The sequence below is a fragment of the Hypanus sabinus genome, chromosome 17 (genome assembly GCF_030144855.1).
Source record: "Hypanus sabinus isolate sHypSab1 chromosome 17, sHypSab1.hap1, whole genome shotgun sequence".
Lineage (NCBI taxonomy): Eukaryota > Metazoa > Chordata > Chondrichthyes > Myliobatiformes > Dasyatidae > Hypanus > Hypanus sabinus.
Genome location: NC_082722.1, coordinates 48,240,352 through 48,252,499, shown reverse-complemented (window position 1 = coordinate 48,252,499; position 12,148 = coordinate 48,240,352). Strand labels below are relative to the sequence as shown.

The 12,148-nt window shown below is 38.8% G+C and overlaps 1 protein-coding gene across 3 annotated transcripts in view; it reads left to right on the top strand.

The window, feature by feature from the left end:
* Positions 1-9,964: 9,964 nt before the first annotated feature.
* Positions 9,965-12,148, top strand: part of ap1g1 (adaptor related protein complex 1 subunit gamma 1) — an 88,802-nt gene continuing 86,618 nt past the window's right edge. For 2 of the 3 annotated variants that reach the window (XM_059993007.1, XM_059993006.1), the window contains exon 1: positions 9,965-10,057. The gene's annotated coding sequence lies outside the window, so the exon portion shown is untranslated. The remainder of the gene's footprint in view (positions 10,058-12,148) is intronic. The other variant, XM_059993008.1, reaches the window with a different exon arrangement.

Sequence of the window (12,148 nt, the reverse complement as noted above, 5' to 3'; positions counted from 1 at the left end):
AGTGCCAATACAAAAAAGCAATAAAAATATGATCATATATTTGTTTTTTTTCTTCTATTCATATAGACAATTGATCTTCCCATCTAAAGGATAGAAGGGATAAAATTTCCCATTGACTGTTCATCTTCTAATTAATAGAGCCATGAAAGAGTGCACATTATTCATCTATGTTAACATGTTTTGTACAAGCTATAATTTTTTAGTGAAATACATACAGCTGGACCACCATCACTATAATTAAATTATACTCAAGAAATCTAAATTGTTGAAAATTAAATAGTGGGATTCATTGATAGCAGGAATTATTATATATTTTTGTTTTATAGAGATACAGTGCGGAACAGGCCCTACCAGCCATGCCGCCCAGCAATCCCCCAATTTAACCCTAGTCTAATCACGGGACAATTTACAATATTCAATTAACCTACCAATTGGTATGTCTTTGAACTGTGGGAGGAAACTGGAGCACCCGGAGAAAACACGCAAGGTCACGGGGAGAGCAGGCAAACACCTTACAGGCAGTGGTGGGAATTCAACCTACATCGTCTGTACTGTAAAGCATTGCGCTGCCTCATGTGTCTTTGAAATTGCTAAGAACTGTGAGTAAACTAGAATTAAGGGAACTTAAAGGAATAGGAAAACAAGAGAAGGTTGCTTTGTTCATCAAGGACCCACATGAAGTTCCTTGAGCTAGCTCACCATAAATGTGTTTCTAATGTATTTTTAATTAAAAATGATGTATTTTTAATGATAAATTAATTACAGTTAACATTTGAAATTGAAATAAATAGGACAGTGTTTAATTTTGTGATTTTTAAAAGAAGCAATGATAAATATATTTTTGAGTCCAAAATAAATTGGGAATCCAAAATTGAACTTGTCGTATACCATGGCTCCAACAAGAGGCAGCACCATTTCAATCACGGACATTTTTGGGAGCAGATACTAAATCAAATACGCAATTTAGATGGACAATCTTCAGAAGCAGAAGAACCAAATGTATAGGTTGAGACTACTTAAATAACTCTAGGATAAATGAACATTCTTCAGAGCATTGCATGGAACACAGGATATTTGAAGTTGAAATAATAACTGAAATGTTAACTTTGTTTCTTTTTCCATAGATACTGCCCAATCTGCTGTACGTTTCCAGCATTGTCTGTTTTTGTTTCAGATTTCAAGGTTCTGTTGTTAAATTAAAAAATGTAGATTGATAAATTGAAAAATTAAAATGGAGTTTAGCAAAAATGATAGAAGATGATCAATGGTTATATTATAGATTGTACAAAAGTAGGTCAATGGAAAATTTGGTGGAGAAGTTAGTTAAGGCCCATCTTTGTCTTACTCTTGTTCATTACACATATGTACTGATACAGCTAATCAGCATGTTAGATTTTCAGCAGTGACAATTTTGGCAAACTCAATGAGTTAATTCTCTGCTTCTTTGTGATCACTTTATCACCACAAATCTCTAAAAATGTAATGCCATGCCTTCTATTAAACTTCTGCAACCGATCTTCTGAATATTCACAATTACCTTCACTTTTCGGTTCATCATGAGAGATCTGATTGTTTCATGATCAGCATACTTTTAAACAGCATATGTTCATTGTTCATATGTTCACTGATTAATCCACTCTTTCAGTATATGCATGAGATCTTCATTTTTAACTTTATGCAGTCTTTTTTTGTTTTTCATTAACTTAATGTTCATGATATATGTGAGGTCACTTGTCAAAAGACCTGTGCATCACCTGGGATCTTCCATTTATGATGTCAGCGCTCAAAAAAATTTGGTTTTCATATTTTGGAATTTCAGAAAAGGTGTAAAATACAGATTGGAGTGAGAAGTTACAATGGAACATAAATTAGGTGAATGATATAAATAATGACATATAGTATTATAGAAATAGGATAAGGTCGATCTTACTTCTACATCTGCAGAGCTGTGCCTGTACAGCACCTGTCTCTCTTTTCAGATCCAGAACCTGAACAAGGCAATCAGGTAGCATATCAGAAGAAACACTGTCATTCAACATTATTTTTGCAGACACGTTCAGAATGATGTCCTATATACTGTATTTCAGAAGGTAGACTAGAGGGATTTGGAAGATGTAAGCAAATCTGAACAGGATGGTTCAGAAAGATATTGCAAGCAATCCTTCTTATAGAATCCCTCATCTTTATTGGCCAAATCTATTGAAAAAAATGGGAATACATGTCAGAACTAACTGCATAGGCTTTCAGAGAGCCTCAGACACCAATTTGCATGTAAAATTGAAATTTTCCAAATCCCAGTCACATTCACCCATGACATGACTCATACACCAAGAACAGATGAGTAGCTTTTTTGACTGGAAGAATTTAAGCAAATTGAATACACAGAGCCTAATATAGTTTCTGTATTCAAGTAGAGTGACAGAATCAAGGGTGAACAATTATAACTATTAACTTAAGCTGGAATAAACAACACTGGACAACAGATTTTTTCAAAAATGTTCCATCCTGAGAATTTTGTTTTGTTTATGATAGATCACTTGAAGCTGAACACAAATATAATTTCAGACTACTTGTATCAAATAGGAATTTGCAGAAACAAATCATTTTTAACGAATATAATGCACTTAATTGTGTAACAGTGTTAATGCTTTGCAAGAAGTTTAACTTTACTAAAAATGTTTTGTTTAAGATTTTCATTTTGTCGTGGGTTCTACCACACATTTCTACTCAATGTTTGAGACTTCTTGCTTAAGTGTCCAACAATAATTAACCAGCACTCATGATATTGTTTCGCCATGACCACAATGTTCGAGTAAAACCTTTCACCATGCTTGTCACTGACAGTGCAAAGATTTGCAAGGGAGAAGTCTAAATAGGAATGCAGAAAATGAATTCTTAGTGCCATGTTGCACTCCATGGTTTTGAATGAAGCATGTTGTCAACCAGCTGCTTGCGGTTTGGTGCTCTGTAGCTGTCAAGAAAATTATTGACGACATATTTGAATCACCTTCTGTGCGATTTTCTCCAGTCCCACTAGAAATTCTTTGAATTACCTGTCATTGATGACCTGTTTGATTTGTGGACCAACAAAAATGTCTTTCTTAATCTTGGCATGAGGGAAACATCTGTCTCAAATATCAAAATCCTTCCCTGAAATTTATAACTTTTATAAAACCTGTCATGCAGCATCCACCTTGCCTAAACATGCCTAGGAATGCCTGGATAAGATAGAAAACTTTTTCAGCTTACATTGTGGCAACATCTTAATTGACTTGAATTATGAATTGAAATAACAAATTTAGACAAAAAAATGGTGTGTCATAGGAAAATTTCATGGTGATTTTCATGATCAGCATCCATAAGACACTCCCAAATGTATTCAAAATCTTTGTTGTCCAGTGCTAATTAGAAGATGCCTTTATTATTATAATAAATTATAGTAGCTTGCATGGTTTGAATAGTACATAGGTTTACTGCAATTACAGCACACTAACTAATATAAGGATTTTCAAAAGATCTTTTGTAATTTATTGCAAAAAAAACCCTAAAGTGAATTTTATTACTGGCTGTCTAATGAGACAGTAGCCATAATAATCATTGGGGAAACCAAATTGCAATGAAGAAAAGTGTGTGAGCGAATTGCTCATCATTTTCATGTTCTTTTCTATCTAGCTTCAGATAGCATTGCCACCATTAGGGAGTACTTGGTATAATTTTTGTCTCAAATTATCCCAGCTACACCCATTCTCAGATGTTAGTTTCTGGACTGCCATTGTGTTAGCAGTCAATCAGATTTTCTCAGGCCAGATCTCCAGGTCATTAATCCAATCCAACTCCTCAACTTAGCAAACGACAAGTTTGCAATGTATATTTAAATAATAAAGCTCAAATTGAGTTAATATTAATACACCAACTCAAACTCATCACAGTGCACTTATTAACATACGCTTGTTGAAAAGCAGTCTTTTTCTGCTGATCCACTGAAGTTATACACTCAGTGGCCACTTTGTTAGGTACAGGCATGGAACCAGTGTAGTCTTCTGCTGTTTTTGCCCACTCACTTCAGGATTCTATATGCTGTGCATTATTTTTCTGTCAGCTTGAATCAGTTTGGACATTCTCCTCTAAGCTGTTGCATTAAAAAGGCATTTTCACCCACAAACTGCCATTCCCTGGATTTTTGGGAGGGGGGTTGCACCATTCTGTGTAAACACTAAGCTACAGACTGCATAAAATCCTAAGAGATCAGCAGTTTTTGAAATACTCAAGCCACCCTGTCTAGCACCAACAATCATTTCATAGTCAAAGTAACTTAGATCACATTTCTTCCCCATTCTGATGTTTGGTCTTTACAACAACTGTACCTCTTAACTTAGTCTGCCTGCTTAAATGCATGGAGTTGTTGCCCCACGATTGGCTGAATAAATATTTACATTAACGAGTAGGTGTACCTAATAAAGGGATTACTGAGTGCAGATCTAACTATTGGTAGATACAAGCCTTGAGTGTAGGCCTGAATTGGTGTTGGCGAATCCTCAGAAACTAAGGCTTTGCATAATTTGCCTCATATTACAAAAACAGTTTCAATGTAATATTTTCTCACCATATTCCACTATTTTAGCTCTTGACAGGTCAATTTGAGTATGGAAAATCAAAAACTACATTTAATGGAAATTTGAAATAAAAACTGAAAATGCTGGAAAACTCAGCAGGTCAGGCAGAATCTGTAGAAAGAGAAGATTAGCTAACACTTCATGTCAAAGACCATTCACCAAAACTATGAGGTGAGAGAACAAGTTAGTTCAAGTTCATCTTTACTGTCATTCAACTGTATACATGAGTGCAGACAAATGAAACAGTGTTCCTACAGACCAAGACGCACAACACAATAAGCTTGAAGTGCCAACACAGGGACAGGACAAAAAGAATATCTCTGATAATGTGAGGTCAGCACCAGAATCAGGTTTAATATCACTGGCGTATGCTGTTCAATGCCATACATGATAATATATATTTTTTAAAATTGTAAATGTAATTATGTATAAATAATTATATTAATTTGTTAAATTAGTAGTCAGTGTTTATGGGTTCAATGTCCATTCAGAAATCGGGTGGCAGAGGGAAGAAGCTGTTCCTGAATCATTGAGTGTGTGCCTTCCAGGTTTTGCACCTCCTTCCCGATGGGAACAATGAGAAGAAGACACGTTCTGGTTGGAGGATGCCGCCTTTTTGAGCAACTGCTTCTTGAAGATACCTTGGATACTACAGAACCTAGTACCCATAGTACTATTGCACTCTGTGCTCATGATGATTGATGTTGGTGTGACCAAGCCTAGACTGGCAACAGTTTTGCAAGACACATACACTTTCTACAATGGAAATATTGAGGTTCTGGTTGTATATTATTCCAATTCCCCTTCCCATTCCCACTCCCATCTCTATTGCCAGGGTGAGGCCAAGCACAAACTGGAAGAACACAACAGCTCATATTCCTCTTTATTTTCATGTATTTCTTTGCCCCTCCTACTAGTCCATTAATGATCTCACTTCTTTTTGTTCACCTTTTCCATTCCTCCCCCACTTGTTACCCCTACCTGCTTTCATCTGTCCCTCATCCACATACATATCCATCTGGATTTCTTCTTCCTTGAGCCACCTTTGCTATCCTTCCCCCCACCCCACCTGGTTCCATCTGCCTAATCTCCCCAGCTACTCCCTTCTCCCCCACCCCACTTATCCATTTCCACCCATCACCCACCATCCTCTGTCACGTAAAACCATCTCTTTTCTATATAATGGCTATCTTCCCTCTGAAGTCTCAATTCTGATGCAGGGTCTTGATGTGACATGTTGAGTTCTTCCAGCAGTTTACTTTTTACTCCAGATAGCAGCATCTGCAGCCTTTTGAGTCTTCATTAAGCAAAGTATCTGATTTTCATCATTGTGCTGCATTGACACTTAGTATGTACAAATGAGTTGCCACATTTTCTATTACAAAGTACGTAATTTTTTTTTAAAAATGCTGTTGAGATTACGAAAAGTGGCAGTTTGTTTTTATTTAGAAATCTCTGCCATAGCCTCCATATCTACAAACTCCCATAGATCTGGGCCACTCAATACAGGACTCTGGTTTGTACTTCCACTTTCCCAGCATAATCACTTTTGCCTTCAGCTAATTTGATCACTAGATAAGGCATTCCCTTCAAAACATTTTCACCTCTCTCTCTTCCTAAGTCATTTAATAGAAACTTGAACTTTTTGGTTAAGCTAATGTCACTGCATGTAGCTTGTGCAATAATGTTACGTTCAACATTTTGGGATCTTACTTTATTAAAGCTGATAAACACATTGCATCCATTGAAATCATTTATCATGCAGTTTGTTTTTCGTCTATAGACAATAGACAATAGGTGCAGAAGTAGACCATTCGGCCCCTCGAGTCTGCACCGCCATTCTGAGATCATGGCTGATCATTCACTATCAATACCCAGTCCCTGCCTTGTCCCCATATCCCTTGATTCCCCTAACCATCAGATATCTATCCAGCTCCTTCTTGAAAGCATCCAGAGAATTGGCCTCCACCGTCTTCCGAGGCAGTGCATTCCACACCTCCACAACTCTCTGGGAGAAGAAGCTCTTCCTCAACTCTGTTTTAAATAACTGACCTCTTATTCTCAATCCATGCCCTCTGGTACTGGACTCTCCCAACATCTGGAACATATTTCCTGCCTCAATCCTATCAAATCCTTTAATTATCTTAAACGTTTCAATCAGATCCCCTCTCAATCTCCTCAATTCCAGCGTGTACAAGCCCAATCTCTCCAATCTCTCTGCGTAAGACAGCCCTGCCATCCCAGGAATCAACCTAGTGAATCTACGCTGCACTTCCTCAATTGCCAGAATGTCCTTCCTTAAACCTGGAGACCAAAACTGTACACAGTATTCCAGGTGTGGTCTCACCAGGGCCCTGTACAAATGCAAAAGAACATCCTTGCTCTTGTATTCAATTCCCCTTGTAACAAAGGCCAACATTCCATTTGCCCTCTTAACTGCCTGTTGCACTTGCTCATTCACCTTCATTGACTGGTGAACTAGGACTCCTAGGTCTCTTTGCATTTCTCCCTTACCTAACTCGACACCGTTCAGACAATACTCTGCCCTCTTGTTCCAGCTTCCAAAGTGGATAACTTCACATTTATTCACATTGAATGACATCTGCCAAGTATCTGCCCACTCACTCAGCCTATCCAAGTCTCCCTGTATTCTCCTAACGTCCTCTTCGCATGTCACACTGCCACCCAGTTTAGTATCGTCAGCAAACTTGCTGATATAGTTTTCAATGCCCTCATCTAAATCATTGACATAAATCGTAAAGAGCTGTGGTCCCAATACAGAGCCCTGTGGTACCCCACTAGTCACCTCCAGCCAGTCTGAGAAACACCCATTCACTGCTACCCTTTGCTTTCTATCTGCCAACCAGTTTTCTATCCATGCTGAAACCCTGCCCCCAATGCCATGAGCTCTGATTTTACTCACCAATCTCCTATGTGGCACCTTATCGAATGCCTTCTGAAAATCTAGGTACACAACATCTACTGGCTTACCCTCGTCTAACATCCTTGTTACACCCTCAAAAAACTCCAACAGATTAGTCAAGCATGATTTGCCCTTGGTAAATCCATGCTGGCTCGGCCTAATCCTATTACTGCCATCTAGATGTGCCACTATTTCGTCCTTAATAATGGACTCAAGCATCTTCCCCATGACTGACGTTAGGCTAACAGGGCGATAGTTCTCCATTTTCTCCTTCCCTCCCTTCTTGAAAAGTGGGACAACATTAGCCACTCTCCAATCTTCAGGAACTGATCCTGAATCTAAGGAACATTGGAAAATGATTACCAATGCATCCGCAATTTCCTGAGCCACCTCTTTTAGAACCCTTGGATGCAGACCATCTGGACCCGGGGATTTATTAGCCTTCAGTCTTACCAGTCTACTCATCACAGTTTCTTTCCTAATGTCAATCTGTCTCAATTCCTCTGATATCTTATGACCCTGGCCCATCCATACATCTGGGAGATTGCTTGTGTCCTCCCTGGTGAAGACAGATCTAAAGTATGCATTAAATTCTGTTGCCATTTCCCTGTTTCCCATAACAATTTCTCCCAATTCATTCTTCAAGGGGCCAACATTGTTCTTAACTATCTTCTTTCTCTTCACATAGCTAAAAAAGCTTTTGCTATCCCCTTTTATATTCCTGGCTAGACTGAGCTCATACCTGATTTTTTTCTCTCTGTATTGCTTTTTTAGTTAAGATCTGCTGTTCCTTAAAACTTTCCCAATCATCTGTATTCCCACTCATCTTAGCCCTGTCATACTTCTTTTTCTTTAATGCTATACAATCTCTGACTTCCTTTGTCAATCACTGTGGCCCCTTCCCCCTCTTTGAATCCTTCCTTCTCATTGGAATGAACTGCATTTGCATCTTTTGTATTATGCCCAAGAATATCTGCCACTGCTGATCCACTGTCTTTCCTGCCAGGGCATCCGCCCATTTAACTTTGGCCAGCTCTTCCCTCATGGCTCCGTAGTTTCCTTTATTTAATTGCAACACTGACACCTCTGATCTGCCCCTATCCCTCTCAAATTGTAGATAAAAACTTATCAAGTTATGATCACTATGTCGCCTTTTATGAGGCATTTGCTAAATCTCATTTTAATTACAGCAACAAATAATTCCAGCTCTCAAGATGATCTTGTTGTCAATATATCTGACATATAGCGAATTTTATCTCAGCATAATAAATCTGTAATTCCGCCAAGGATAGTCCCAAAGCTTGGCTGCGCAAGATGGAGGCTTGGGCATGGGGCTAGCAACCCTATCCCGTAAAGACCCAGAGCTATAGAAACGTTAACAAAAGCTGCATAGACCACGTGTCTGTGGTGACCAGTGCTATCATGTTTGCTGTTGTGTGCTGGGGCAGCAGGCTGAGGGTAGCAGACACCAACAGAATCAACAAACTCATTCATAAGGCCAGTGATGTTGTGTGGAACTGGACTCTCTGACGGTGGTGTCTGAAAAGAGGATGCTGTCCAAGTTGCATGCCATCTTGGACAATGTCTCCCATCCACTTGGGGACAACTTGTAAGACTGCCCCAGAACAGAGGACTCTGGCTAGCTCTGTTGGTAGCCTATGCCCCAGGAGCGGTGATGGGCTTAAGTACGCATAATAAATACACAGATTTAGCCCCCAATCTATCCGGTCAGCCTTCTTCATGCATTGTGGAATGTGAGAATCGTGGTTGCGGTAAGACTCATCTAACCTGCCATCAAAATACGACTGTGTAAAATAAATATTTTTTTGTGATCTCGATCTGTTTCTTCAAGTTGGTGCCTTGTGTAAAAAAATTAGGTATAGTAGGTGTAACCATGCTATTGCCTCCTAAGAAGTTATAAAGGAGGGAAGTTAATTTCATATCCATCATCCCGGGTTAAATTTACCCCACAACAGGCTGTAAAGATAATGACTGATTTATCGACTATTTGCAGACCATAAAACAAATGAGTACCAGTTACTATAATTCCCTGCTTTCTAATTATAATGAATTCAGGGAAGAAACAGGAAGCGGAGAAGCCTTTTGACCTTCAGCCGAACCACTTTCAACTCACACCACGTGATCAGCCCCGACTCGCCCGCTGTGACGTCATCACTGATTGCCACGAGTATTTCCGCAGCACTCCCTTGCTATCCTTGCTACATCCACTTTGGAAAAAAAATACACAGCTCCACCATCCCAGGTGAGCTCATTAATTTACCACGAGAATATAACTAAAAGGATTTTTATTCAAAGACGCTCGTGTATTCCTCCTCCAAACGATGTTAAAAATAACAATATAGGAGATAGTTGCCGCGAGGATTTTTTTCCGGAAAAAAGGTCAGTGTAACTCTCCGCACCCGGTAGACAGTGATGAGGCTGGAAGGCCGCCATTTTGGATGTGAGCTGGAGCTGCCGGTGCCCGAACGAGTTGCAGCCGTCGGTGCGATCGCTTCGGCTGGTAGGTGACCGGACCTCCCCGGGGAATCGCCCGGCCCTCAGATCTCCTTTCCGCCATTGCAATGCTTTGCTCTAGACTACGGCAATATACTCTCCCTTTCCCTCTTCCCCCTGCCTTGTTGTTGAAGTTTTTTTTTGAACTGGGAGACTGAGGCCGGTGAGCGCGGCCTCGCTGCTACCCGAGACTCGATGGGTTTCCTCCTGCAGCTCCATCCCTTCTTGTCCGTGCCACCTTCTCAGTTGTAGTCAATGCTTTCACCCACATTCTCAAAGTACTGGTTCTCCAAATTGGATCAGACAGGTTCCTTATGGTGTGATGTTTCCTCTTTATTTATTATTCCGGAGTAGTTTTACGTGAAAAATTGAATGCTTTCCGAGTTCCACTTTATTGCACTTTTCGTCGGGTGGCATGTCCATCTCGGGAGTAGGAGTTTATGGATATGCTGTGATGAAATACGCTCTGATACTACCAAGTGATCTGTCGGATTATTTTGAAAGATTTTATTTGTAATTTATGTCCACACTTTCAGGGAGAGAATTTTCATTTGGATATTTATGATAAAAGCAGATTATAAAACATGGTAATGTTAGTTGTCACAAGAGGAGCAATGACTTTCATTGAGATAGTTAAACCAACTATTTTAGTAGCCTGTGATAGTCCACTGATTGGTATTTAGAATAATGGTTATTCTAAAGACAAGATCTTTGACTCTACATTCTAAACCAAGAAATAGTTTAAGGCTATGGATTTTTGGTGCTATTAAATATAATTTGACAAGTGCATTTAACCATTGCTATTAGAAGAATTATGTTTAACAATACAACAAATTATTTAAAAGATTTAATTGAGAGGTTATTGGGTTGGGTTAGTTGTAAGCTAGCTCCTTAATATACTTAAGTTGTTTACAGCTTTGTTTGAGAGTTTGAATATGCAATTTATGAAAGTGCACATTTTAAACCAGACATTGTTTCTTTGTGTTGTGCATCTGTGTACTTTGGTATTTAATTACTTTGAGTTGAACTGGCTTTTTGTTCCTGCACTTATGAATTTTTCTAAATTTTAATGTATGACACTAAGTTAAGGCAAATTAGTCACAATTTTTAAGCTAACATGTTAATTGAGATAATATCTTACTTGTAGGCACATTTGATTTTATCCTTTATAACTATTTTACTATCAATAGGGTTAGTCCATTGGGTAAATTGCTTTGATTAGTAAATGGGTTGCAAAGGCCAAATTAAGGTTAGAAGAGATGATCATTTTTAATCATTTTTAAAAAAGTAAATAGACATCTCACTTGTGAGCCAATGTGATTGATCAAATGGAAAACACAAACAAGAGAAAATCTGCAGATGCTGGAAATCCAACCAACACACACAATGCTGGGGGAACTCAGCAGGCCAGGCATCCTTTACGGAGGGGGTGGGGGGTGGAGTACAGTTGATGTTTTGGGCCGAGACCCTTCGGCATGACTAGCCTCTGAGTTCCTCCAGCATTTTGTGTGTGTTGATTGATCAAATGGATATGTTTGTAGAATATTTTAAACATTGAATTAATTGTAGAGAAAAGACCCTTTAAAGTCAGAAGGTCCAAGATCAAGCCTACTCTCTTTGGAGATTGCTTATTCATGGATTACATACTGAATTGTTTGCATTTTACTGTTGATTATTACCTCCCATTCAGTTCATTTCTTAGGCTATTGCCAACAAGCACAATATGCAAGACTTAATTGGTTCTAAAAATATAGAGATTATATGAAGACAAGCTATTAATCCCCAGTATCCAAGAGCTGTAAATCCCAAAGTACAAAGAATATAAGAAATTCCAGGAAAGTAGGATTAGGACATCGGGTCCCTCAAACCTTTCCTGCTGTTTATTATGATTACGACTGATCTATATCCCTGATCTATCAAATATTTATCCATTTCCATTTTAAATACTTCTAATTTTGCAGCTTCTGTCACACGCTGTGCCAGAGAATTCCAGAGAATCATCATACTCCGTGAGAAGAGACTTCTGTGCACCTCAGCTTAAAATCCTTTGTTCAGAACTTTCCCTCTAATGAAACCATTCTGGCATCTATCCTGTTGA